The sequence below is a fragment of the Pan paniscus genome, chromosome 16, assembly GCF_029289425.2.
Source record: "Pan paniscus chromosome 16, NHGRI_mPanPan1-v2.0_pri, whole genome shotgun sequence".
In the NCBI taxonomy this organism is placed as follows: Eukaryota; Metazoa; Chordata; class Mammalia; order Primates; family Hominidae; genus Pan; species Pan paniscus.
Window position 1 is genome coordinate 85,808,194 of NC_073265.2, and position 27,422 is coordinate 85,835,615.

The 27,422-nt window shown below is 41.4% G+C and overlaps 1 protein-coding gene and 1 long non-coding RNA gene across 2 annotated transcripts in view; both read right to left on the reverse strand.

The window, feature by feature from the left end:
- LOC130540861 (uncharacterized) overlaps positions 1-27,422 on the reverse strand; it is a 139,411-nt gene that overhangs the window by 71,075 nt on the left and 40,914 nt on the right. The window lies entirely within an intron of this gene.
- Positions 4,756-25,259, reverse strand: LOC134729195 (uncharacterized). The gene is made up of 3 exons (XR_010110086.1): positions 23,434-25,259; positions 20,962-21,119; positions 4,756-4,803 (listed from the first exon to the last, which is right to left on the reverse strand). It is a non-coding gene; the product is annotated as an uncharacterized LOC134729195 (long non-coding RNA).

Here is a 27,422-nt window from a genome sequence, read left to right on the forward strand (position 1 = left end):
CCTTGAAAACTTCCTCTAAACATTAGACCCGTGCTTTCTTTCTGAAATACATTAACAGCCTCCAGAAGCCTCATAGATGCTGGCAAGCCCTTTTAGGCAGACTTTTGAAGTCCCTGACATTTGTGTGCAGGGAAAGGTGCCTGCCCGCTCTCCACCCCGCCCCCAGCCCCTCCCCCACCCAGGCAGTGTTTGGAGATGCTGTTGACTTAAGAGTTTTGCTGGAAAGAAAGATTGATAAAGCAAAGCAATCAGAGTTATTTTCTATGCATGAAATTGATTAAATGCTTCACTAAATGGCTTATAAATTTGCTTCTCATATTTCTGTCACCCACTGAAAAGATTACAGAAACTCTGCATATAACTATGTTGTATACAATACCAAATTACAAAAGGTTGTAAAAACTAATGTTTTGTTTAAAGTTTTGAGCAGGACCATATGCCTTCAGTGACCTTGAGTAAGCTATTTTAATTCAAAACATTTCAAAGAATATAAAGGGGAGAAATATTCAACTACATAACAAACCAGGCCAGTGGTGGGTAGATCTCCGTTAACTGTGTTGAACTTCTGCTCTTTTCTACGAGGGTGTAGAGTGAATCCCATCATACAAACGCCTTATGTCTGGAAAGCTTGGAAGCACATGTGGTGTCAATGGGGATATATTTACAAAGGAGATGAAAAAAGGGCTTTAGGACCTCCCAAAGTTGAATCTGCTCTATTATTTTTAGTTGAGAGACACATCCTAATGAGTTCTGAGTCTAGCAGAGACTTGTAAAACTATGTAGAAAAGGTGACAAATATTAACAAGGGTGGTGGGGTTGTTTTATTTTGGAGGAATTTTTGTTTGCTTGTTTTTAATCTTTACACGTCTTTCAAATGTCAGCTAAGTTCTATTCTTTCTACCATGTGACAATTTCTTCTAACTATTGTGTAACAGTTGGAAGGGATGTTAGCATAGAGGCGGTTTATAAGCAAGCAGGTGACCTGCAGATGTTATGGGGAAACTAGCCCTTTTCTTAACATGGCCTTAAAAGTACCTGCACTGCTACAGGAAAAATGATATTCTTTTATAACATTTATAAGACATCATGTCCCCAGCAAGAATTAACATTTGGCATTAACGAACGCACAGTTCTGGCCATAACTTCAAGAAAAGAAATTTTACAACCAGTAATGTGCTTAAATCCTTTCTGACCTGCCCTCTGTAATACATATCCCCAAACTTTCACCTTCAAAAATAGCCAGTATGGGGACAAAGATGGCTACCACAGCTATGGCCATCTGGAGCCCCGTGAGCTAGAAAAGACCGGGGAAGTACTGTCAATGGAGGGGGCAGAAGTACTTTCTAACATCAGGCCCAGCCCAATGCCCGTCTGCTTATGCAACCAGTTTCTGGGTACAGGCAAGTATTGCACTGGAATTATCCCTCCTATATGAAAACACAATGTAATCTCACTTAGCAAAACCCAGGTTTCTTTCTTTTTTTATGAGTACCTGTTCTGGGAGATATGTCAAAAATTCAGGGATAATTTAACCAAACCATCAACAACTGGACAACTTATTTAACTCTTTGGTGAGTGTTACATGAACCTTTTTGCTGGCGTCAAGCCACCACATAATGAATCCTGATGCCAGACACAGAGGGTTTGATAAATTAGAATAAAGGAAGAGGTTCCTTACTATACAACATATAAAAGAACTAGCTTCTACCAACAGGTATTTGCCATCTTAGAAAATAGGAATCTGTGTCTCCTGAAAGTCTATTCCTTGAACACCAATGCTACAAGCTTATCCTTTATAAAACAGTTTGGGTAATCAGATCTATTGAAGATCAAATGTCCTGGGGATTCACAGTGCATAGTAATGTGCTGGAGGCTTTGGGGACCCTGCTGCAAACAATCCTATTTAACTCAGGTTAATCTACTGTTTCTCACTTGACCCCGGACATTTTTTTAAATCAATGTTTTGAGACATGAAATTACTCTTTCAAACGTATTCTGGAGAACACTGATTTAAATCTACTGCATGGCTGACAAACGAGTCCACCTCTTTTGAAAGCTGAGCAAGCCCCTTTAGGAGGACCCTTGGCTGAATAAAGGAAGTCTCAACCCAACTGCAAGAAGGTCTTCGCCATTCCTCTTCTGAGGATATGCTGACCTTGGGCCGTGCATATTCTCTTCTTCTAATTAAGACATGTTGCATGTTCTGTGGCTACCAAAGACAAAAACAGTAGACCTCACCAATCGCCCATGGGTTTCACAAGTGGCACTGGTTACCTACATAAATATTTGTCATACATCAAATAAATGCTTCACGTACATTGATTTTTCTTATGGACTCCTTTTCTTTTAAGATTATGTACAAATCCACTCTCTCTACTTCAAATAACAGACAAAAGCTATGTTTATTCTTCCTATTCTATAATCAAAGTCACTCATACATCAAGATCATTCAAGAAAGCCTAGCAATATGCAAGTGAATGAGAGTGGCATGACTGTGAAGATAATCTTGGATCTACTCTAATTTAATTTTTTTAAGTAAATCATTTGCAAACTCCAGCACTCTAACTAGTACAAGTAACAAATTACCCATGAGGAGCCTCAGAGGCTACAGGTGACAGAGCTGTGTTGCAACACCTTGGCAAGGATCTTTCTACTACAGCCTTGGTTCTCAAACTGCACAGTGCATCAGAATCACCTGGGGGCTGTGTTAAAACACAGATCTCTAGGCCCCACCCCTAGTGAGTTTCAGTTTCAGTGGGTTTAGGGAGGGGCCCAAGAAGGTGCATTTGCCACAGGCTCCCAGGTGATAGGGATGCAGCTGCTCTGGCTGGGGGACAGCACTTTGGGAATGACAACTGTACAGCAGTTCCCTAATGCTCCCGATCAGGATTACCTGGAAACTTTGTTAAAAACACTAAGTCTCACCCTTAGCCCCAGACTCCTGAGATGGACTCTCTAGGAAGGAAAGTCAGGAATCTGTATTTTTAATAAACTCCCCAGGGGATTCAAATCATCCAGCTCTGGACTACTTCAGCCTGAGAAGAGGGGCTTGCCTTTTAGATCTGGGCCTGAGGTCTGGAACCTTTGCCGGCCTCTGGGCACAGGGACTCTCCCTGCTAGAGGCCCCTTCAAAGTGCAAGCAGGCTGAAGACACGTGAATGCCTCCTCCAATAACTTGTCCAGTAATTGGTATATTGATTGCTAATGTCATCATGTTTTAGTATATATAAACCCCTCACTCTATTACACAGCCCCCAACAATCCAAAAAGTCATTGTTTATTCATTGTGACTCCCAAACTGGCCCTTGTCAGCTCCTGCTGGAGGGCTTGCTGATAAAAATCAGCAGATGATTGGACGCACACATTCTTAACATGACTGACCCATGACATCGCAGAGGGCAGCTCGAGAGCCTGTCATTACAGTACAATACATTTCTTTCTTCTTTCTTATCTAGCCCAGATGACTTGAGATTTTTATTAACTCATTAATGACTGAAGATGTCATTAGAACCAGTGGGAAGGGTTATTTTTCTGTCTCTCTCTCTCTCTCTCTCTCTCTCTTTTTTTTTTTAAGTGGGAATAAGTGTGCAATTTGCTGGGAAAGGGGGAGGGGCTCATTGATGAAACAGCTAAGACAAACCTAAGTGGAGAGACCCTTGGACTTTATTAGAATCTGAAATTTGATTGACGGGTCCTGGACCTGAAAATCTGTAGACAGAAATACAAAGTTGCTTCAGAAACGTGTTGGGAAGAATGGGACAATTTGATCAAGGAAATAGCGACCCATAAAATTCAGTAATTTTTATGGTGTTGTGGACTCAATCTTTCCAACATAACAGCTAAACAAACAAACAAAAACGTCAGAGTAAAGCTACTGAAACCTCTAAATGTTTCTTAACCTACACGTTCATTAAATCACATCTTGTTTCTGCGTGCCTTTAATTTTCACATCTGCAAAATTGCTTTTAGAAATCAAATTAGATCTTTTGAAGGCACTTAAATTGCAACAACCTTATTTTTTTTATATACTCTTGGGTTTCAGCCTTTTCATCCGGGTTGTGTGTCCAATTAATGGGATATCTCAAGGAAGCACTAATCATTTTGAAAACTTAAGAATATAAAAAGCAAGCAGACTATTTTCATTATAACTGATTGGATTGAGAATAAGCTACAGAGGAAATGTTCAATAATTATGATAACTTTTTTAGAGGAGATCACAAAAAAATGTCAGTCACAGAAGGTGCTTTTCATTGTGACAAAGGCTTTGAAGTCCAGTTTCAGTAGATTCCTCTTCGGGGTTCAGCCTCAGGCATGTCAGAAGGCTGCTCTGAGAGTGGGTTTTACACTGATTTTTATCAGCCCCAGATAATTCACTTGGCAAAGAAAACATCTATTACTAGATGTATCTCATATGTTACTGAATGTTTACTAAATTTTACTACTGTCAAAACACATTGTAAATGAACAGACCCTCATAAGAACGAGGGAAATCTATTCCTCAGAAGAGAAAATGGTTGTCTGAGGACCTACAAAGATTTTTGCCCAAGGAAATTAATGCCAGTAAACTATGACCAAGATTTAAATATGCTTTCAGCCAAGTTTTATGCTTAAATCACCTAATTACATCTTTCTTTCTTTATTTGCCTGGTGGAGAATTATATTCATTACATGTTATGGTAAACAGAATAATTAGTTAATATTTACGGATTAATTAAATACAATCATTTTATCTAATTCAGTAATAACGGTGCTGAATTTTATTTTTCGCATTTCTGAACATGATGCCAAACACCCAGATGAAACCTAGGAGGAGAAAAGAGTCAAAAATCCAGATGTTATTAAAGATCCAGATGTATGGTATCAAGTAAACAGAACATCAAGGATTTTTACTTTTCTTTTTTCCATTTTCATCCAGATGTTTGGTGTCGTATAGACAAAGTCTTAATCTGTTCAGTCACAATCACAGCATTATTTAATATCATTTGCCAATATTTCACTCCCTTCTTCACAAAATGATCTCTAAAAATCCTATGTAATTCATTCACGAGGAAAACAAGGATATTTTCTTCAGAAACAAAAATATAATGCCCAGTGGATTCATAAGACCAGATTACCATCCAGGATGGTGCCCAAGTCTCTATGTTGAAAAACATTTCGTATCTGCATTTTTAAATGATGAAAGTTAATTCACCTTAAATGGCTGGAATGGAAACTTAATTTTAATTGACAGGCACATGCGAATTTCAGTCCTAGTAGGTAGCCTTGGAGAATAACAGGCTCTCAAGTGTAAATGATGGTCATCTTTTCAATGGGATCCTTTCCCAATTCATTCACTTATCATTAAATTCTAAAAGAGATTACCCGCCATTTTAAGAATAATTTCTGCTTTGCAACTTTGGGTACCTTAAAGCACTGACCCAGGGACTTAAGAACTTGATGCTGAGCCCCAGCATCTCGTTTTTCTGTGTGACCTTGAGCCAGTCACTTAATGTCTGAGCCCCAATTTTCTCTTCCTTAAAAAAAAAAAATTAAATAATAGACCTGATTCTAGTGAACCCAAGGATCTAAAAACAAGAACTTGGGGAGGGCAAAATCCTTTATGAATATAAAATTATCAGTAATACACAGACTATTTTGAGTTTTACATATCATTATTACATGAATAGTATTACTATGTAAAAGTGTCATTACTATTAAAATGAAATCCAAGAGGGCACAGTAGAGACAGTCATGCTAACACGACCTGGTCAGCTATTTACCATTTACAAATTAAATACAGGAATGACTATAATCCCTGGATGTGCAAAGCAATACCAGATTCTACTTCCTTGTGCTGCCGTGTTTCACCACGCTAAATCCGAGAAATAGTTTGAGTGCTACCCTTTTCATGGTACTAAACGGACTAATCATAAGGCATACTGTATCTCTGATTACCATAGGACACTTCTGCCAATCTAGGACCCTATGCTTGGCTGACTGGTGGACTTAATTTTGACAGACAAATGCACCCTCCTCCCTCCTGGCCAATGGCAAAGACTCAAGCCTTTGCATAGAGCAAATTGTTGCTGCTGAATATTCAAACAGATCTCATGGTTTCCATCATGGGAGATTGCTTCCGCTTTTTTTTTCTGTTAGTAAAATGTACATCCTAGGAAGTTATCATCAAAGAACAAGCTTTTTGCTAACATTCCTCTGCACAGTATAAGAGGGTTTCTAAGTGAGAAATCAACTCAAGCACTTGTAAAATGCTAAGCACTAAAAATCTCTGAAACACTTTAGTCTTACACTTTTCTGTAATGGTGCCGAGATTTTGGGAAGAGACATAGAAAGTTTTGAGTTGTGCGTTTAAGATATTAAAAGATTCTGGAAGTACAACAAAGGGAATAAAATAAACGAAAGGAAGATAACTTCATTAATTTTAACTTTAAAAAAAATCTGCAGTGTCAAGATGCTACAGTCAAAAAACAAAAACAAAAACTCATACATCAAGAAATTTCTTTCAAAGTTTAGCCCAACTGTTTGCTCAATTATATGACTATAGAGAAGACGGGATGAATAATCAAGTTTTAGTTCTTCAACTTTGAAGGCACAAATCACTCATTAGCATGTTGCTCTGTTTGATGCAACTTATTTTGAAGAGCCAGAAATCAATACAAAAGGAAACAATAATAATAAAAGGAAAGATTTCTACTGTCATAATAGGGAAAGGTGTGTGAGCTGGAAGAAAGTACAGTACAGAAGCCCATGACAAGTCATGATAAATGGGTCGTTATAAAATTCACGTTTAGGCAGCACCAGGCCGCGGATAATGCCATTCGTCATGGCAACACGAGGCCGCTAATGAGCCCTCATTGCATATTCATGTTTGTGGCGTTTCTTCCCTCCCACCCTGAACTAGTGCCTGCAAATATCTCCACCTCAAGCTGACGCTCAGCTTAGGTCTTCTTCTTCTTCTCTCTCTCTCTTTTTTTTTTATTTGTTATGTTGCAGCAATTACACTGTAAAAGTGCTGCCCAAGATTGATTGCTCTGATCTGTAGTTCAATTGTAAATTAGAATACACATCCCCCCAGGGACACACGGCCCCTATTTGTGATTAAGAAAAAAGCCCCATAATAGACTAATAGCTAAAGTTCTCTCTCTTTTACTTTCAGGCAATTAGCTTGATGAAATGGCCTCTTTTTGTGTACCCTGGAAGTGTAAACCGATATCATAATGAAGTATATGATGTTTATTCTATTATTTTCACCTTGCTGGATATGCAGGAATGCATAAGTAATGGCTGCTTTGTCTAGTACGTTTACTGATTCACAAGTAAACTATTTCTTAAAGATGCAGTGTATGCTTTCTGAGGCTTGAGTTAAGCAACTCCTAACTGTGGATTAACCTTCACGCAAATGTCTACTGCAGGGGAGGAAAACGAATCCCCTAGGTTGGGGGAGAGCATGATGCTGATATTCAAGAGGCCTCCAGCCACTGGGGCAGCTCTGGGATGGATGTAGTGACAAAGTGCAAGTGCCAGCACTCAGGATCACTGAAGACACCAGGGTACTTTGGAAAAGAGTCCTATAGTGATTTTAGGCCCAAAGAGACTCCACCTGACTACAGTGTACCCTTCATCTCCCACAGTGACTTGTGGAAGACCAACTCACTCTCGGCTGTAGGGTGGCTGAAGCTCTTCCTACACAATGGTTATACAGTCTTTTTTTTATTATTATTATTGGATTGCACCCTTGCGCCCACCCCCCGGGAAAAAATAAGTCTTGCCAAAACGTTGGCAAGAAAATATTCTTCAGCTTCCTACATGCACCAGCTGACACAGAGCCAATGAATCCACTTGCAGTTGGTGCATTATCAAAGCTATTTGTGTTCTTCCTATGCAATATTTTAATATATGTTTTGTTTTCATCCATGAGGATCTCAAAATTAGAGGAAAAAAAAGGGTGTCCTACATGAGAAGATAGAAAAAAAAAATAGAAAAGAAGAAATAGAAGAAAAAAAAGAAAAACAAAAATCTATCTTGCTCTAAAGCATTTTATGGTGGGTAACTTACCAAGATGTTAATTACTGTTTCAATTCTACATTCCGATTGCCCCCGTTCATCCATAACCCACTTTGTTTCACCCCTCAAACCCTTCCTAGGTTTGTGTTGTCTAAACAAATCCATCCTTCTCTTCTTTAATATGAATCCAATTTGAGTTTCTAGAAAATATAAGGAAATCATTTTTATGGCAAAGGACCTCAATAATTTTTAATGCTGAGTTTGATGTGCACTTTTAGATGTCTTACATTTTGAAATTAATATGTGAGATAGTTGTTTGTCACATATAAAATGTGCTTGCCTTTCCTCCAGTTACTTAGCTCCTTCTTGATTAAATAAAACATTTTGGGGAAAGTTTGTTACTATTTTCTGGAAAGTAATTCTATTGTCACCTAATTTCCAAAAATACTGCAAAGTGAGTTACCAAGAAATATTTCATGAAAATTTGCTTTATGCCTTCTTTTCTAAAAATCAAAAGTTTTTATCAGTCTTTATTTGGGGGGTTGACTTTCTCTTTAATTTGTACAACATTGAACTGCCTTCTAAACTATAAGCCTGCAACACAATAAGTGTAAATTTTCACTGCTCTCAGAAACTTTTGAATGTCTAGCCATATTGCCATATTTGAAATATGCTATTTTCAATTTTCAAATGATATTGAGCTTGGGTAGGGCCTCTCTATTCACTTACATAACCTGTCATATTTTTCAGTACACTTTTTCTAGAATAACAATGCCTCCTATTTACAAGGTGCTTTATAATGTTTAAAGTTTTTTCAGATAGATTGCCTTATATAAATAATTCTATGAGATAAATGAGCCAAATAACCTTATTATTACCACAAAGTTAGTGGGGGAGAAATTATGACTCAGAGAGGTTATGCAACTTGCCCAGAGTCACAGGTTAGTAAGTGCCAAGTTGATCCTTGTCCTCAGGTCTTTAACTCCAAAACGTGAGCTCTTTCTGGTACGCAATGCTGCCCCTTCACTAGGTATACATTCCAGAAGCACCAGCTCACCAAAATCTCACAGCTCTTAACATAAACAAGATCTGTGATCTTTATTTATACATGGGCAAGATTAACAAATGAGTTTAAAGACACATATGTGCGCACACACACAAGCCCTTCTTGATAAAAACACCCAGGAAAAAAGGTAACAAAATTCACACTGCTGCTGGGCACGGTGGTTCACCCCTGTAATCCCAGCACTTTGGGAGGCCAAGGCGGGTGGATCATGAGGTCAGGAGTTCGAGACCAGCCTGGCCAAGGTGGTAAAACCCTGTCTCTACCAAAAAATACAAAAATTAGCTGGGCATGGTGGCACATGCCTGTAATCCCAGCTACTCGAGAGGCTGAGGCAGGAGAATCGCTTGAACCTGGGAGGTGGAGGTTATAGTGAGCCGAGATCGTGCCATTGCACTCCAGCCTGGGGGGTGACAGAGCGAGACTCTGTCTCAAACAAACAAACAAACAAACAAACAAAAAACTGAAATTCACACTGCATTATTACCTACCAAACAAAATTTAAGTAATCTACGTTAGATTATAAACATATGCTTAGACTGGGTACATACCAGGCACAAAATTGAAGCAATTATCTACATAATTGAAATTCGAGGGATGGGGGATTACCACTCTTCTCACAGTCCATTAATTGGTTTTGTATGTCAGGAGATTTGGTTGAGCCTTTTCACTAAACATCTCTTCAGGCCTTTGCACTGCTATTCCCTCAGCCCACCCTTACACCATGTCACGTATGCCCATCTGAGTAACTCAATCCTGACCACCAATCTAGATTCACCTCAAAGATCACTTCTCCCTGGAGACAGTCCCTGACTTCTATCAATCCCTTTTTCCCTGTTCCAAATACCTCTTTGCTTTGCTCTCCACTAAGGAGCCTCCTTCATCCCAGTTTTGAAGCCAGTGAAGACAGGATTCTTGAAGCCAGTGAAGACAGGATTTGGATCTAGAATTCAGCAGATATAAACATTTTAAACGGTGTGCTAGACCTGTCTGCCAAGGTACCTCCCATGCTCAAGACCCTCTGTGTACCAAAGAGCCACGTTCAGAGCCCCGGGATTAGCAAAGCAGCTCTAGGCTATTCTTTGCAAAGTAATGGCCACCATTTCAGTCAGCAGTGGACATCTAACCCACGGTTTGCCCATTGTTGGAGTAGCCTTGAGATGACAACTTCACCAATAAAACACCTAGAGCAGAAACCACTGAAGTACACAGAACCATGTCGGCCATGAATTTTTTTTTTTTTTTTTTTTTTTTTGAGACTGAGTTTCGCTCTTCTACCCCAGACTGGAGCGCAATGGTGCTATCTGGGTTCACTGCAACCTCCACCTCCTGGGTTCAAGCAATTCTCCTGCCTCACCTGCCTCAGCCTCCCAAGTAGCTGGGATTATAGGCATGTGCCACCACACCCGGCTAATTTCTAATTTTGTATTTTTAGTAGAGATGGGTTTTCTCCATGTTGGTCAGGCTGGTCTCACAATCCCCAGGTGATCCGCCCACCTCGGCCTCCCAAATTGCTGGGATTACAGGTATGAGCCACCACACTCAGCCCAGCCATGATTTTTATGCAAAATGATCGCTGCCTGAACTTGAGAAAGAAATGACTCCAGAAATGATCCCAAAACACTCTATAGATACTTCCAAATCTCAGGTGTAGCATTACCTAAACATAGAAGAAATAAGGGCATATGTCACTATTTCTTTCATTTATTCATGTTTTCACTGATTCAATAATTCATTCAACAAATGCTTATTGAGCCTTCAGGAGATAATCATAAAAATGACATCATTCTGGCCCTCATGGAACTTACAGTTTAATGGGAGAGATAAATATTATATAATCGCACCAATGAATAGAAAATTGCATACAATAATAAATACACAAAGTAAAAGTAAGAATAAAGTGGAACTTACAGTGAAGCCTTCATATAAACAAGTGCTTCAGCATAGAAGGTCTTGCAATAGAAGCCTGAAGAATGAGGTTATAGATAAAAGTATCAGGAAAAATGAAAACATTTCCAAAAACATGTGGAAAGGTCCAGGAGTAGGAAACAGCTTGGAAGTTAAAGAAATAATAAACAGGCCAGCATGCTTGGACCACTAGGTCCTGGAGATAAAGCAGAATGTGATGAGACATAGGTGAGCAGAGCCACATCACAGAGGGCCTTGTAGACCACATGCTTAGGTAGGAATTTTGGATGCCACCTTAAGTCTAGTGTAAAGCAATTGAGGGGTTCTAAGCAGGAAAGGCCGATGATAAGACCCACAGCAGCTTAGAGGGTGATAGTGTTGTCTCATTTTGAATAAGAAACCTCAATCCGTTAGGAAAGAAAAATACAACTGTTATATTTTTCCAACACCAACTAACCAACCATGCTCTAGGAAAACACTTCACCTTCACTGGGAGAAAGCAAACCCCTCTTCACCCCATGTCTTATGTGAGCCCAACACCAGGCCTGCCAGCATTGAATGGAGAAGATCTGACACCAGGTATGATATCAAAGAGCGTTTTTGTTTTTTTTTTTGAGACAGAGGCTCACTCTGTCACCCAGGCTGGAGTGCAGTGCTCACTGCAGCCTTTACGCCCTGGGCTCAACTGATCCTCCCACCTCAGCTTCCCGAGTAGCTGGGACCACAGGTGCACGCCACCATGCCCAGCTGATTTTTGTATTTTTTGTAGAGAGGGGGTTTCGCCGTGTCACCCAGGCTGGTCTCAAACTCCTGAGCTCAAGCCATCCTCCCACCTAGGCCTCCCAAAGTGCTGAGATTACAGGCATTAGCCACCACGTCCGGCCTTCAAAGAGCTTTTGAATCAGTTCTGAGAAACATTGACTGCTCTCGTGACGGCAAGCCATCTGCTCAAATGCGATAGCACAGCTAGAAGATGCTTTACGGGGTCTGCATGAAAAATAGTCAGAGATTGGTTCAAAGAACCCATAAAGTAGTCATGCTCAGCGTCTTGAGATGCTGGCCTTGACCTCATGACACACTCCTGAGTCACTTTCCTAGACCCACTGATCTGGTTAGGACCCACCCACGCCGAACCACAGTTCCCTGTTAGAGCACGTTGCTGTCATCGCTCATTAATGGTCTTATCTCCTGCACTCAGCAGCGAGCTCCACAGAACAGGAAGAGCATGCATCTTATTCACCTAATGCCTAATGCCTGGTACAGTGCAGGGCACTTTTAGGTGCTTAGTCATATTGGTGTGTTTCATTTATGTTATGGTATGCGGCTACGTGTTGTAATTGTTGATTTGATTTTCTATCTCCTCCTGTGAGTTCTTTGCGAGTATAATCCATGCCTCCATCTTTGCATCTCCACTTTATCAAAGAGGCTGGCTCATAGTTGGCACTTGATTACGATTGATTAATTGATTAGTTAATTAACATATGGATAAAGCAATTAGGTATAAAGGACCTTCCTAAATGCAACCAGCTCTACTTCTCTTTTAGTCAATCACAAGATGCATAAAACCACATTGTCTGAGAATCTTGCATATCATCAATATTCATTGGTGAGAGATGCTTTCTTAACGCTGGTGTTTTATGCATTTCTACATGTTATTATACACCCCAGAAAAGAGTGCATGTAAAACTGCTGAAGCCTGAATAAAACCTCTAACTGAGTTAACAATATTGAATCAATTTCCTAATGTTTAGAATGTGCTGTGATTATGTGAAATGCTGTCTTTGGGGAAAGCCGGGTGAAGGGTACAGGGGATCTCTCCGAATTATTTTTACAACTTCAGTGAGTCCTATATTATTTCAAAATAAAATGTGATAATTTTTAAACACTTTCTGATTTTTATGTTTATAATTTTACATATATTTGCATATATTTCTATAATATCTAAAATATAGTTGAAATGTCACAAATAATAATTAAATGATGTTATCATATATTACACTAGCATACAGGAAAGAAAATGCCCTAATTTGGGGCACTATTCTTTTTGTCTGGCTAGGTTGGCATTTAAAATATGCTAGGAGAGGAAGGAGATGCATTGCTTTTGCCTGATTCAAGCATATTTTCGAAATGATGTTTTCATAAACAAAGCGCCAACAGCTATGATCTTATCTTCTCTCTTCTTTTTATCCTAATTCAGGTCAATAACAAGTATTTCTGCTCTCTTCTGCAGATTCTAGGTTTTGGAAGAGAGGATGCAATTATGAGCAACGGGGAACTGTTAGTGAAAAATTCACCAAGAAGTCAGAGAGTGCCTTTAAACTTCTTTCTACCCAGTGTTGTCCTATTAAGAAAATAATGTCAGTTTCAGAGAGTGATGTTTTAAATAAATAAGGCTAGCGTTTACAGTAGCGCTGGAGTTTTAAATTACATGTTCAAGATCCCACCGTTGGTTACATGGATAACAATGTAGGTGATCAATCTAAACTCTGAAACATGGTAGGCAATTCTTCTACTACCTGAGAGATCTGAAAGCCACCAACAAAAAAATCCATACGGCAGATTAAGGTAAAATTTCAATATGTCTTAAACTGCTTAAACATGTAAGTTCAACCCCCCTCCCCAAAAAAACACTCTTTTAGCATAAAGAGCTGCAGTTTCCAATCCTATTCAATCAATTAGTTTCCTGTAGTCAATCAAATGAAAATTCTGAAATAGCCTGTAGATGTCATAAACCTAAAGTCAAATTCAAAGATGAATGACATTCTCCCATACGCTTCCTTCTTTTTCTGGAAACTGCAAACTCATTAGTAGGTACATCTAAGAAGTATACCTGCCCAGAAGTCCCTGTAGTTTTGTGATAACCTATGTAAAATAAGTTCGGCTCAAGGTGTGGCATGGTAGCTTCAACCTACAGACCCACCGGTTTATCCTGGAGAGATTCTGAAGGACAAAGTAAAATAACCAGGTGCAGGAAAAGAGTGCCTCTCTGCTTGCTAAAGCTCATTAGAGAAGGGCATCCATCTTCAGCCCTTCAGGATAATATCCATGAGCTGTAAAAATAGAGTTTTACTTAGTAAAGGAAGGGGAGAATAAATGCAAGAATGTTCTTAGGATCTGGCATATTGAATCATGAATCAAAGAAGAAGAAACTATAATTACCTCTCGTTCTATCGAACAGAGAAATTTCTTCCACACGATCTTTTGTGTGGCAAGGATAAAGCTTCATTCCAAAGAAAATCCAGTTAAAATATCCCAAAAGAAATAAAATACAAGATCCTGCAGCTCTTTAATGCTTGCTGCTGGCCAAATCCTGCAATTAGAATCAGTCACTTTAAGTGCTGAAGTCGTACAACGCTAATAGATCACTTTCTAAAGTGAGCAGTTTTTTAAAGTTGTATTTAATTTTCCATCATTACAGTACTGAATGCCAGTTGTGTCTGTCCATTCTGATATAGGTTCTTAAATCTCCAAAGGGTACAGACTACTGCTTGCCTAGGCATTGCTTAATTCTGGCTTTAATTCTCAGAGACCTGAATTAGAGCTGTAAAATGGAATGTATTTCAACTTTTTCCCTAAATGTGTTTATTTTTATTTACAAACCAAATGATTAGGGCTCCTTTTTATTTCATAATTATTTTATTTCAAAAAATAGAAATTGAGGTGAGGTGTGTATGTCTGAATGTGTGTGTGCACATGCACGTGTGTGTGGTTTTCTTTAAGAAAATGAAATGGAACCAGAAAATCAGCCCTTAGCAGTAACCTAAGAAATAAAACAAAATCATTTACAACACATGGGATTGTTGCAGGATATGTCAAGATTAGATGGTTTTAAGGGAGCTATCCTGAATGTGGAAGCAATTATAATGAAATTCATGACTCATTAGCAAACATTCCATATTGTGTTTCTCATTTCTGGGTCAATGTTACTAGGAAATATAGACTTAAGATTTAGATGTTTCATTGACTTCAATGCCAGATTATAGATAGTTGGGTTGTACAACGACATAAAGCAAAGACTCCAGGATTTTGAAGTTCTTCACTTCTCAGATATAGGCAATTTGGTCTTAAGATACCTATGAGCAAAGTAACTTCAAAAATGTATTGGTAAGAATTAAGTTGGTGATAGAAGGGTTGTCTGTAAATGTAAAGAATTACCTGGTGCAAATGCATACGGGTGGATGTCGGTGGGGATTTTGCCTGCACACTGCTTGGTATGCAAAATGGCTGGTGAACTCAAGTACCCAATACTGTACGTAATGGGAACCAGATGTCTAACAGAGAGAGAAAAATATTTTATAGCAATAAATGTGACATTGACTCTTAAAGGGTTTGCTGTTTTTAAACAACTTCCCAGTCTTACTTTCCCTCATATTTTAATGTAGTTTAAAGTAGATTGTGTAAGGAAATTATTTTCACATTTTAAAAGAAAAAGTATTTAACTTGCCACTAACTTATAAAATGCAGACATAAGGAGAAATGATCTGAATAAGGTAATTTTGGAATTCATTCATTTACAAAAGCACTATGCTCAGCAATGTAAAAACTAAAAAAAATATTAAGGCAAATAAAGCATAATTCCTCCTGCCCTTAAGGAACTCAAAACATGCTAGATGTGATAAGATGCACATAGCTGGATGGGGACATGGCACAAGCAAGCCCTAGGAAAGACGCCCAGAGTGCTCCGAGAATTCCAAGAAGGAAAAGAAAAGGCGATGTGATGGCCAGCAGGTTCCATGAAGGAGGGTCCCGCTGGTCCATCCTGTATCCTGTTCAACATCTCCCCCATCCACCCCCTCCTCTTCACGGCACTAGGCCACCTTGGTGAAGGCCCTCCTGCTCTCTGGCCAATGCAGGGGTCTCCAGTAGCTCGGCAGCTTTGCTCTCTCAGTGTCCCCACACTCACACTCCATGCAACCCTGACTTTGCTGCCAGGGTAGTTGTTCAGAAGCACTAATCCAGCTGGGAAGTGGGGTGCCCCGATGATTAGATTGCAAGCTCTGTAATGAAGCTTGGGGTTCACTTCCTGCTTTGATGTTTATTGGTTGTGACCTTGGAGAAGTCACTTAACCTATCTCCCTCGATCTGCTTTTTCGCCTCTGTAATAGCACATGTATTATATGCTTGGAGTCAGGATTTCATGAGCTGCTGCACACCATGTGCTTTCGACAGCATCAGCATGGAGTCGGGGCACGGTTGGAAACTCTTTTAGCTGTTATCTGATCAGTCATCCAATCCAGTTTGTTTGTTTGTTTGAGACAGAGTCTCACTCTGTTGCCCAGGTTGGAGTGCAGTGGCACGATCTCGGCTCACTGCAACTTCTGCCTCCCAGATTCAAGCAATTCTTCTGCCTCAGCCTCCCTCGCAGCTGGAACTACAGGTGCCCGCTACATGCTCAGATAATGTTTGTATTTTTAGTAGAGAAGGGGTTTCGCCATGTTGGCCAGGCTGGTCTCGAACTCCTGACCTCAAGTGATCCACCAAACTTAGCCTCCCAAAGTGCTAGGATTACAGGCATGAGCCACCACACCGGGTCGAATCTAGTTTTTACAGAGCAAAATCCAAAGCCTCTATTTTGGTATGCGAGACTGCTCATGAGCTGGCACTTGCATACTTCTCCAATTCTTTCTCTTGATCCCTTCCGTTAAATACTCAACTTTCTTGCTATCCTTGTCAGCTTGTCTTTGTCCAAGCAGGCCTTCTGTGCCCAAGCCCCATGCCTCTGCACATGCTGTTGCCCCTGCCTTAGGTGCTCCACCTCCCTTCTACCTCTCTACGTTGCAAATTTCTGCTTACCCTGCAGGTCTCCCCTCTAGCAGATCTTTCTGATCTTCCCTGATATCCTGTGAAAGAACAAGAGCCTCCTTCCACTAGGCCATGTTCTTAAACTCACAGGGCCCACACAAACAGCATAAATAAATGAAGCAGTACAGGATAAAACTGTAAGGAGTAGTGGGGACTATAGTTAAAAAGGAGAACTCATTTCTTTCTTTCTTTTTTTTTTTTTTTTTTGAGATGGAGTCTCATTCTGTCACCCAGGCTGGAGTGCAGTGGCGCAATCTTGGCTCACTGCAACCACTTCCTCTTCTGCTTCCCAGGTTCAAGGAATTCTCCTGCCTCAGCCTCCTGAGTAGCTGGGATTGTAGGCGCCTGCCACCACGTCTGACTAATTTTTGTATTTCAAGTAGAGACAGGGTTTCACTATTTTGGCAAGGCTGGTTTCGAACTCCTAACCTCAAGTGATCCGCCCACCTTGGCCTCCCAAAGTGTTGGGATTACAGGCATGAACCTGTAATGGGATTACAGATATGAACCATGCCCAGCAGGAGAACTCATTTCATTCTCTGGCTAAAAGATCAGCCATCCCTCACTGTTACCATGGTGGAATAGGGGCTAATTATTGTCAATTCTTTCATTTTTTCAAGGTAAGACAGAAATCTGTATTTTTATCTAAAATCTCCAGTGTTCATTGTTGGTAACTAAAAAGAAAAATCAAATACTATGACTTTAGAACAACTAAAACCCCCTGGGGACCAAGTGGCTAACTGCATGCAGACCTTGGCTCAAGGAATGCCTTATTCTGGGATTTCCTTGCAGGTGCACACCACCAATCTGGCAAATTTAACTTTGCCCTCTAATTGTTTGCACATCTACTTCCCCAACAAACTATGCTCTTGAGGATAAGGATCATGTAGGGTTGCCTTTGTCTTCCCAAGTTGCCTAGCACAGTGGGTGGCTCAAAGAAGCGTCTCACTAAATTTCATATTGATATTTTCCAGAGCCTTGAAGCCAGGGAAGGGTCTGCCGATGGCAGGTCATTCCAGGCACATTAAAAGATAAAGATATTCCAAATGTCCCTGTTTCTAGAAAGGAAAGATTTTACAGATACTGTAAGCCTTAGTCTACATTTGACTTCCTCGGGACCATATGGAACTCTTCCTATGATGGCTGCAAAGTCCACTCCATCATTGGCAACACTCCAGCCAGCTCTCAAAATATAAACCTAATCCATAAATCTAGGCTATATATAAACTTAATCTATACCTGACATGTAAGTGAATACCTAAATGAATTAATTAACTTTACCCAAAGAGTCTCAACTCAAATGTCAGATGTGACGTTTTAATTTTGTCGGAAAGTGAACATAGACCACATCCTGGACCCAGAAAGAAACATATTTTCTCTAAATCTGAGGCCAAGAAGACAATGGATAAGGCTAGGGTCGTGGGTAACACTGAAGATTCAGAGACAGCCATCCTACTGTATGTTTTTTGTTTGTTTGTTTGTTTTGTTTTTGAGACACAGTCTTGTTCTGTCACTCATTCTGGAGTGCAGTGGTGTGATCTTGGCTCACTGCAACCTCCGCCTCCCGAGTTCCAGCGATTCTCCTGCCTCAGTCTCCTGAGTAGCTGGGATTACAGGCGCCAGTCACCACGCCCAGCTAATTTTTGTATTTTTAGTAGAGATGGGGTTTCACCATCTTGGCCAGGCTGGATTCAAACTGCTGACCTTGTGATCTGCCTGCCTCGGCCTCCCAAAGTGCTGGGATTACAGGCATGAGCCACCAAGCCTGGCCCCTAGTGTATGTTTTTTAAAAAATTTTATGTCCATAATCTTTGATCCAATAATGCAACTTCTTGGAATTTTTCTCAAAGAATAATCATGTGCAAATATTTGACTGTAAGGATGTTCACTGCCATTCTGTTTATAATGTTGAAAATAGAGGCCGGGTATGGTGTCTCATGCTCGTAATCCCAGCAATTTGGGAGGCTGAGGTGGTCAGATCACCCGAGGGTAGGAGTTCGAGACCAGCCTGACCAAGGTGGTGAAACCTCATCTCTACTAAAAATACAAAAGAGGCAGGAGAATTGCTTGAACCCAGGAGGCAGAGGTTGCAGTGAGCTGAGATCACACCATTGCACTCCAGCGTGGGCAACAAGAGCAAAACTCCATGAAAGAAGAAGAAGAAGAAAAAGAAGAAGGAGAAGGAGAAGGAGAAGAAGAAGAAGAAGAGGAAGAGGAAGAGGAAGAAGAAGGAGGAGGAGGAGGCAGGGGAGGATGTGGAAAATAGAAGGGTTGTTACACGAGCAGTAACAGAATACTGGTTTCATAATTACAAATAACGAGAGGTGAAATCTACTGACCCCTTACTTATATGACAGAAAATGTGCTGTGAGCTTTAAGAATCATTACATCATTTAACCTTATTGTTGTGCCTATCTTACAGAGGAGGGAACTGAGGCATAGTGTGTTTAAATAATTTGTCCAAATCACATAGCCAACAATGTCAGGGCAGGGCACTGGAACTCAGTACTCTTTAACACCAGAGCTCAAGCTTCTCCCACAAATTGCACTTCTCCCATCAATATTGAGACATCCACAATAGTCACTGTGCAGCCATGAAAATTATAATCTAGGAGGACATATGATGACTCAGAAAAAAACGATGATGTATTTTTCAGTGACCAAAGCCTGTGCCTGTCATTCTGCACAGGCATTGTTAGATGAAAATATCAGAATCCTATAGACACTGCTCCATTAAAGACGAATATTAGGTAAGGATGCAAGGCGATTCCACAAAATTCCCTGCAGGGATCAGTGCCAGGATACAAGGAGTCTCTGCCCCTAGAACTCCGCCATCTCTTCCTCTGCTTCTCACTGTCTCTTCTACTCATCTCTTGCAAACCACCTTCTCCACTAAAGCTTTAGCTTTCGAGGTACAAATTCTAATCCCGTGTTGATACGGCTTGGCTGTGTCCCAACCCAAATCTCACCTTGAATTGTAATAATCCCCATGTGTCAAGGGAGGGGCCAGGTGGAGACAATTGAATCATAGGGGCGGTCTCCCCCATACTGTTCTCCTGATAGTGAATAAGTCTCTTGAGTTCTGATGGTTTTATAAAGGGGACTTCCCCTGCACAAACTCTCTTGCCTGCTGCCATGTAAGACATGCCTTTGCTTCCCCTTTACCTTCTGCCATAATTGAGGCCTCCCCAGCCATATGGAACGGTGAGTCCATTAACCCTCTTTCCTTGACAGATTACCCAGTCTCGGGTATGTCTTTATTAGCAGCGTGAGAATAGACTAATACATATGCCAATGTGCTATTATAGCACCAGTCCTGCATACAATCTAATTTAATCCCAGGGAAAGAGCAGGGACTAGCCCAGCTGGGCCAGATGTTCACACCTGTTCCAATCAGCTGGGGCCAGGGAATAGAATTCTGTAGAACTGGTTCAGTAAAATAAGAAGTAGCTCAGACGAAAGCACTGACCATCTAAGTGGTGATGCTACTTTTTTGGATATAAAAACCATAATTAGAAAGAAAAAAGATGAGAAAGGCCCACATCAAGTTGTTAACAATGTTTCTGTCTACAGTATTTGTTTTCTTATTTTTGCTTGTCTGTGTGTTCTAAATTTTCTAAAGTGGACATATATCACTTTATACTAAGAGGATAAAAGAGACTCAACCTACCTGGGGATTAAAAATGAATGTCCCCTGGCCAGGCACAGTGGCTCATGCCTGTAATCCCAGCATGTTGGGAGGCCAAGGCAGGCATCCGCTTGAGGCCAGGAGTTTGAGACCAGCTTGGCCAACATGACTAAAAATGTTTATATTTTTAGTAGAAAAAATACAAAATTTTTAGAATTTAGTAGAATAATACAAGAATTTTTTGTAGAAAAATTTAGTAGAAAAATACAAAATTTTTCCACTAAAAATACAAAAATTAGCTCAGTGTCATGGCACAAGCCTGTAATCCCAGCTACTCAGGAGGCTGAGGCACAAGAATCACTTGAACCCAGGAGGCAGAGGTTGCAATAAGCCGAGATTGCACCACTGCACTCCAACTGGGGCAACAGAGCAAGACTCCATCTCAAAACAAAACAAAACAGAAACAAAGAATGTCCCAAGTGGGTGCTATTAGGAGACTAAAGGCCTAAATCAAGATTAAAAGTAATTTCAGTGATGATGGAATATAGTAAATGCTTACCAAAGAAAGGTTAGCAGCTGAACAGCAAACCCCACCTGACAGCCCTTGGATTGGAGAAAGCTTCATCATGAAGATCTCAAAGCTGTATCTGGTGGAGATGCCAGGCATTGTGGCACCAGGGCCCACTGTCCCATGACACTGTGCTGGACAACTGGCTCCTGGGATAAGACAAGTCAGAGCAGAGAAGAGCATGAGTCACGTGGAATATAAGATAGGATTTGAGGAGGCAAGAGACAGTGGCCATAAAGAAGGAAAACAAGATGAATATGTATATTTCAAGCAGTTGACTGAGGAATGAGACAAGGGCAGAGAGAAGTTCACTGGTCTGAAAAATGGCAATGGAGTAGCAAGTATGTAGGGAAGGAGAAGGGGAGGTGAATCTTTTTTTTTAATTTATTGCTCTGTCACCAGGCTGGAGTGCAGTGGCGTGGTCTCAGTTCACTGCAACCTCTGCCTCCTGGGTTCAGGCGATTCTCCTGCCTCAGCCTCTCGAGGAGCTGGGATTACAGGTGCCCATGACAACATCCAAATAATTTTTTGTATTTTTAGTAGCAACGGGATTTCACCATGTTAGCCAGGATGGTCTCGAATCTCCCGACCTTGTGATTTGCCCGACTCGGTCTCCCAAACTACTGTGATTACAGGCATGAGCCACCGCACCTGGCCCGAATCTTTTTCATGCACAGAAAGGATAAAGTCACAGCAGAAGAACAAAAAAGGCAAGGTTTTTGGACCATTGCAGAATGATGTAATTGAAATAAAGGACAATTGGTCATACCAAGGCGGGGCAGAGGAGGATAAATAAATCATTGAGCACAGACATAGAAGTTTGAATAAGGCGGGTAAGCACCCCCACTCCAGAGTGAGGGAACCACGGCCACTGCTGTCCTATTTGCCTTCAATGCTCTCCAAATGATCAGTGGCCACAGGCCTTCCGAAGTACACTCTGCCTGTGACCTACACGAATGCGAGTGTTCATCTTGTATCCCACTTGGTACCCATTCTTCTATCACCTCACTCACCTGGTGAATGGGTATTTATTTTATTACTTTTCACAGAATACTTAATTGACTTTGATAGCTTCAACGAGATTGGAGATTGGAAGCTCCTGGAGATGAGAGGCTGGGAGTAGCTGACACCATGATTGGACACTTCAGCAGTTTTAAAACATGTCCATGAGTTCTTTAACACTCCTCACATCCAGAGGAGGTATCTAAATGCCCTGCCCTTGAATCTGAGCTGACCTTAGTGATTGGTGGACAATAGAAAAGGTCACTTGGTAGGTCAAAAAGGATAATTGGGGCCGGGTGCAGTGTCTCACACCTGTAATGACAGCACTTTGGGAGGCCGAGGCGGGCAGATCACTTGAGGTCAAGAGTTCGAGACCAGCCTAGGCAACATGTTGAAACCACTTCTCTACTAAAAATACAAAAATTAGCCAGGCATGGTGGCGGGCGCCTGTAATCCCAGCTACTCTGGAGGCTGAGGCAAGAGAATCGCTTGAACCCGGGAGGTGGAGGTTGCAGTGAGCTGAGATCACGCCACTGCACTCCAGCCTGGGCGACAGAGTGAGACTCCATCTCAAGAAAAATAAAATAAAATAAAATAAAGAATCATTCAGCCTCAACCTTACTCTTTTGGGACACTCATCTTTGGAGTCCTGAGTGGCCATGTGAGAAGTGCAAGGATGAGATGCCGTGAGGAAGTTCAGATTACATGGAGTGACCCCATGCAGGGGTTCCAGTTGACAGCCCCAGCTGAGGTTGCAGCCATGGCCAACATCAATCAGCAGACATGAGAGTGAGGCAGCCTCAGTGATGACTCCAGCCTTGGCCACAGCCAGACCTCATCTTTATCCTCAAGAAAGACTGTGTGGGAACCACCCAGCTGATCCCAGTCAACACTCAAAACAATGACAGATCATCATAACTTGATTTTTGTGATTTTAAGTTAATAAATTTCAGGGTGATCTGTCATGCAGAAATAGATAACTGGATTAGATATAGTTGGTTCTCAATACGTTTCTATTAAATTTCATCCAATAGCAGATAAGAGAAGGCAACATTGTCTCTTGATCTTTTTCTCCCTTTTTGTCTAACTCCTTGCTATTTTGTTCCTTGGTCAGTCTCTCCTTATATCCTCTCTCTCTCTCTCTCTCTCTCACTTTTTCTCTCTCTCTCTGTCTCTGCAAATTCAGAATTCTCCCCTTCTTTTGCGGCCATGGAAGCTGGAGAAAACAGAACTTCCATCCAGATAGCCAGGGCTCTCTCTCTATCTATAAAAGGCCTCTGTTTTCTCTCTTTTGGCATAAAGAAACTCAATTCCTTTGTTTTTAACTGCTCCCATTTCTCTGTTCTGTACTGACTTTATTCCTCTTTCCTGAATGATCTTTGAGTCTTCTGTGTACTTTTTAGGTTGTAAAACAAAGAACAAGACACCCTACCCCAGCGATGATCTTGGCTATAACATTACCCTCATCTGGAAAGCGCTGTTATTTTTGGCCACCTTCGGATCTTCGTGTAGCTGTTCCACCCCTCTGCTGCAGGAGCTCCGACTCACTTCCCCAGGCAGTCCAGGGGGTCTGCAGACAGCAGCTGCATGAGGAGCTTGAGTGGGAAGACAGCAAGCCGGGTGGTCAGAAGAATCTCTGTGAGGATGCGGCTTCAAATGAAGCAGTGTGGGCGGGAATGCATGAACCCTGTGACCTGGAGGCTGCCTGGCTCGCCTTACCCAGAGAAGGAGTGACTCATAGAATGGTCGCTGAGCAGCTGATCAAGTATGGAGGCTGAGGGAGACCCAGAAACTGGACCGGAAATCTTCCCCCACCCCCAATGTGAAAGGACGTCTGTTCCATCTGCGTTGCCCCTCAGAGGTGGGCTGACCACTGCCTGAGAGTGTCACCCTGGGGCAAGCCTAGGTGGGCACGCGTCGACCGCTTCACACCCTTGCTCAAACACACAGCATCGTGCATGAGCACAGAGCTGCTTGACAGAAAGAGGAAGAAGCCAGCCCCCAGGAATGGCAAACACGTTGCGAAAAGGACCGCGTGCAGGGTTGGCCGGGTGCACTGGCAGCAGCCAGGCAATATCATCTCAGGTCAAGGAGAAAGCCCCATGGCCAAAAATAGCCGCCCTGCCCAGTTGCCACAGTGTCTAAAATTATACCATTGGAGATTTATTCCTTTGCGCACCTCACCTTTGCTGGGGGCGGGTCCGGGGAGGACCCACGAAATGTCTTCACATTAAGGTGCAAAAGGCCTGGCAGCTCCACAGAGTTATCTGCGGGCGGGAAAGGAGGGAGGTGTTGAAAGGGCAGGAACAAGGAGAGGAAGTGCTGGGAAGGGACAGCGCTGGGCAGCTTCTCCTATTTCAGAGTTTTACCCTGAAGGAGCCTAGCTGGCAGCTACATCATAAAACTGAGGCCTAAGCAATTTGCCAGTAAATTTGAACCATGCATGTAAACAATTCTAATAATTTATTCCTTGAAATGTTTCCTACAATATATTATTATGCAGAGCTGCACATGCTCTATTTCCAATTGCCTAAACGAAAAAAAAAAAAAAAAAAAAAACGTAAATTAAGGGACAATTAAAAAGAATAACAAGAGGCAACATGAGGAAACAGTGTATGCATATGCCAGCCAGGCTGGAACACAGAGGGAAGCTGAAGGCAGCCAGGCAGCCCATTGCAACCAAAGGCTTGGTTTCTGGGGCAAGATTCCCTCGGAAATTCAGGCAAGGACTGTCTTTATACGTAGAAGTTTGGATAACTTGACCCCAGAAGATTAAGCAGTAAACAAAATAAAAGCAGACAATCACTATTCGAAAGCCACATCCAGTCCACTGCATCAATACACAACAGCTCCACTGTAAAAGTTCCTAAGACATAGATAAGAATTTCAGAAAGGTATGTCCACCCTGCTTAAGCCACCTCCGGGACAGAAAGCTAAGTCCCATGGATGCCCTGGTGGGCTTTAGGCAGGGGCAGGGATAAAATAGGGAATGGAAGGAAGCAGAACATGAGGAAGGGAGTGAGGAAAAAATGAAAGAGCAGAGCCTGACGCCGGGAACAGCTAGTTCCCTCAAGAATAACCACGCCTCTACACCATTTGGCAGTTTAAAAAGAACTTCCACGTTAACTTTGCCTTCAAACCTCCAACTCCCGTGAAGGAAGAAAGTTTACTCTCATTTTTATAAAGGAGGGTTCTGTGGATGAGAGCAATTAGGTAACTTGCCCAAGGACACACAGCTGGTAAGCTGGGGACCATGGTCAGGTCTTGAAACCCAGTCTAACTAACTATAGCCCCTGCTTTGTTTATTCCCACAGTGTTGGAAGCTACAGAACACGGGGATTCAAGAAATGATCCCCCTGAATCCACTGAGTAAATTCCTGGTGATTTTAGTAACTAAGGCTTTCCTTCTCAACCTTAATTCATTTATGCACTCAACAAATAATGATTGAGCCTCAACAACTACTGGGCATTGTTTCAGAGCTGGAGTTCACCTTCATGGAGATTTCACATGGGGGCTCCTTGACAGCTGATGGCAACTGTCCCCTTTTCAGAGAGCCACTCCCTGACTGTGCAATGCAAATCGGCTCCAGCCACCTTTCAATCTTCCCGTAATTCTTAATACCATCTGAAACCATGAGGTTCATAGATTTATTCACTATATTACTGCTTATCTCCTTCTCTAGAAAAGTAAGTCCTTCAGAAAAATGACCCAGTCTTATGTGAAGCTGACTCTCCAAAATTAGAACAGTTCCTGCACATAATAGATGCTCAATAAATATTTGTCCAATAAATGACATTGAATGCCAAGGAAAGCTTTTTACCAGTGCCTACTATGTTCATAAAATAGTGTGAGACTACTTACATAAATCATTTCATTAAGTCAAGATTATATATGCCAAAATAGAAAATATATGAAGAAAATAGGGTTTTAATATTAGTGAAGAAACTGCTTGGAAGAAATAAGGGTCCATTTGTAATGCTTCTATCCTGTGCCACTTAATGCAAGAACAAGGGCTATTTTGTGACATTAAAAAGCAACAAATTTAAAACCAAGAAAAGGAAATACTTTTTAAAGCAGCGTATAATCTACCTGTGGAATTCAGTGCCGCAGGATATTATTGAGGCAAATAGTCGAGCAAGATTCAAGAAAGGATTAGACATTTATATGAATAGGAATAATATTGGTAGTTACACTAACTAAGTTAAAAAGTTACAAGGCATGTCCGTCCTGGGCTCCAGGGCATAGCTGTTCACCAGCTGGAGTGAGGAAGGAATTTCCCCCTGGGATGGAGCATTGCAGAACTGGCCAGATGCACGATGGCTTGTATTTTTGCCGTCTTCTGTAACATAGGCAGGGACCACTGCCAAGGGGAAGTTTCTAGAGTAGATGGACCAATGACCTCTAAACATGGTGTTTCTGTCTTCTCCTTGAACAGTCCTGAATAGGACATGGAGGTTGCATGTAAAGTCTTTTGGGATTCATACCTGAGAATTTTTCAATTTCAAAAAACAGAAATTGACAGGTAAAAATAACTTGCCTCTTCCTGATGACAAAAATATTACATGGAATGAAATCATGCCCTGCCTGTCATCTCATCAGCAGCACAGCCAATAGTGCCAGGAGGCTGCCTGAGTGCTTCCAAACCTCAACGCATCGGAGTCTTTGTAGAATCTCATACAAGGACATCATCTACCCATGTTTTACATCCATCTATCACTGTGCCTTATGCACATGTGCTTAACACAGGTGTTTAACGAAAATGCATTTCTGCAGATGTGAACAAAGCCTCTCATAATGCTGTCCACTCACCTAGCAAAGCTTCTCTCTTTATTACATAGTCAATTACACTGCCAGGCACAACCTTTGATTCTTGGTGATGTATGCCATGCATTTTTTTCATTCTAACATGAAAAATCCAAAAGGTAGTTGTTAGCTATGCAACCAAATACAAGTGTTCACAATGGTATGGTATCATATTAATGAAAACATTGAAACTAAATTATGCATTATACTTGCTTACTTTACCGACCTCAGTTTTCCAGGTGTAGGCAACACTCTGAAGAAACTGTATCAGTATTTAAATTATTAGAGATACAGGCCAGGTGCGGTGGCTCATGCCGGGAATCCTAGCACTTTGGAAGGCCCAGGCAGGTGGACCACTTGAGGTCAGGAATTCAAGATGACCAGCTTAGCCAGCATAGTGAAATCTCCGTCTCTACTAAAAATACAAAAATTAGTTGGGCATGATGGCGTGTGCCTGTAGTCCCAGATACTCTGGAGGCTGAGGAAGGAGAATGGCTTGATCCTGGGAGGCAGAGGTTGCAGTAAGCCAAGATTGTGCCACTACACTCCAGCCTGGGTGACAGAGCAAGACTCTGTCTCAAAAAAAAAAAAAAAATTATTAGAAAAAGGAAAGTCCTCTCTCTGAGGTATAAAGAACATTCTGGAA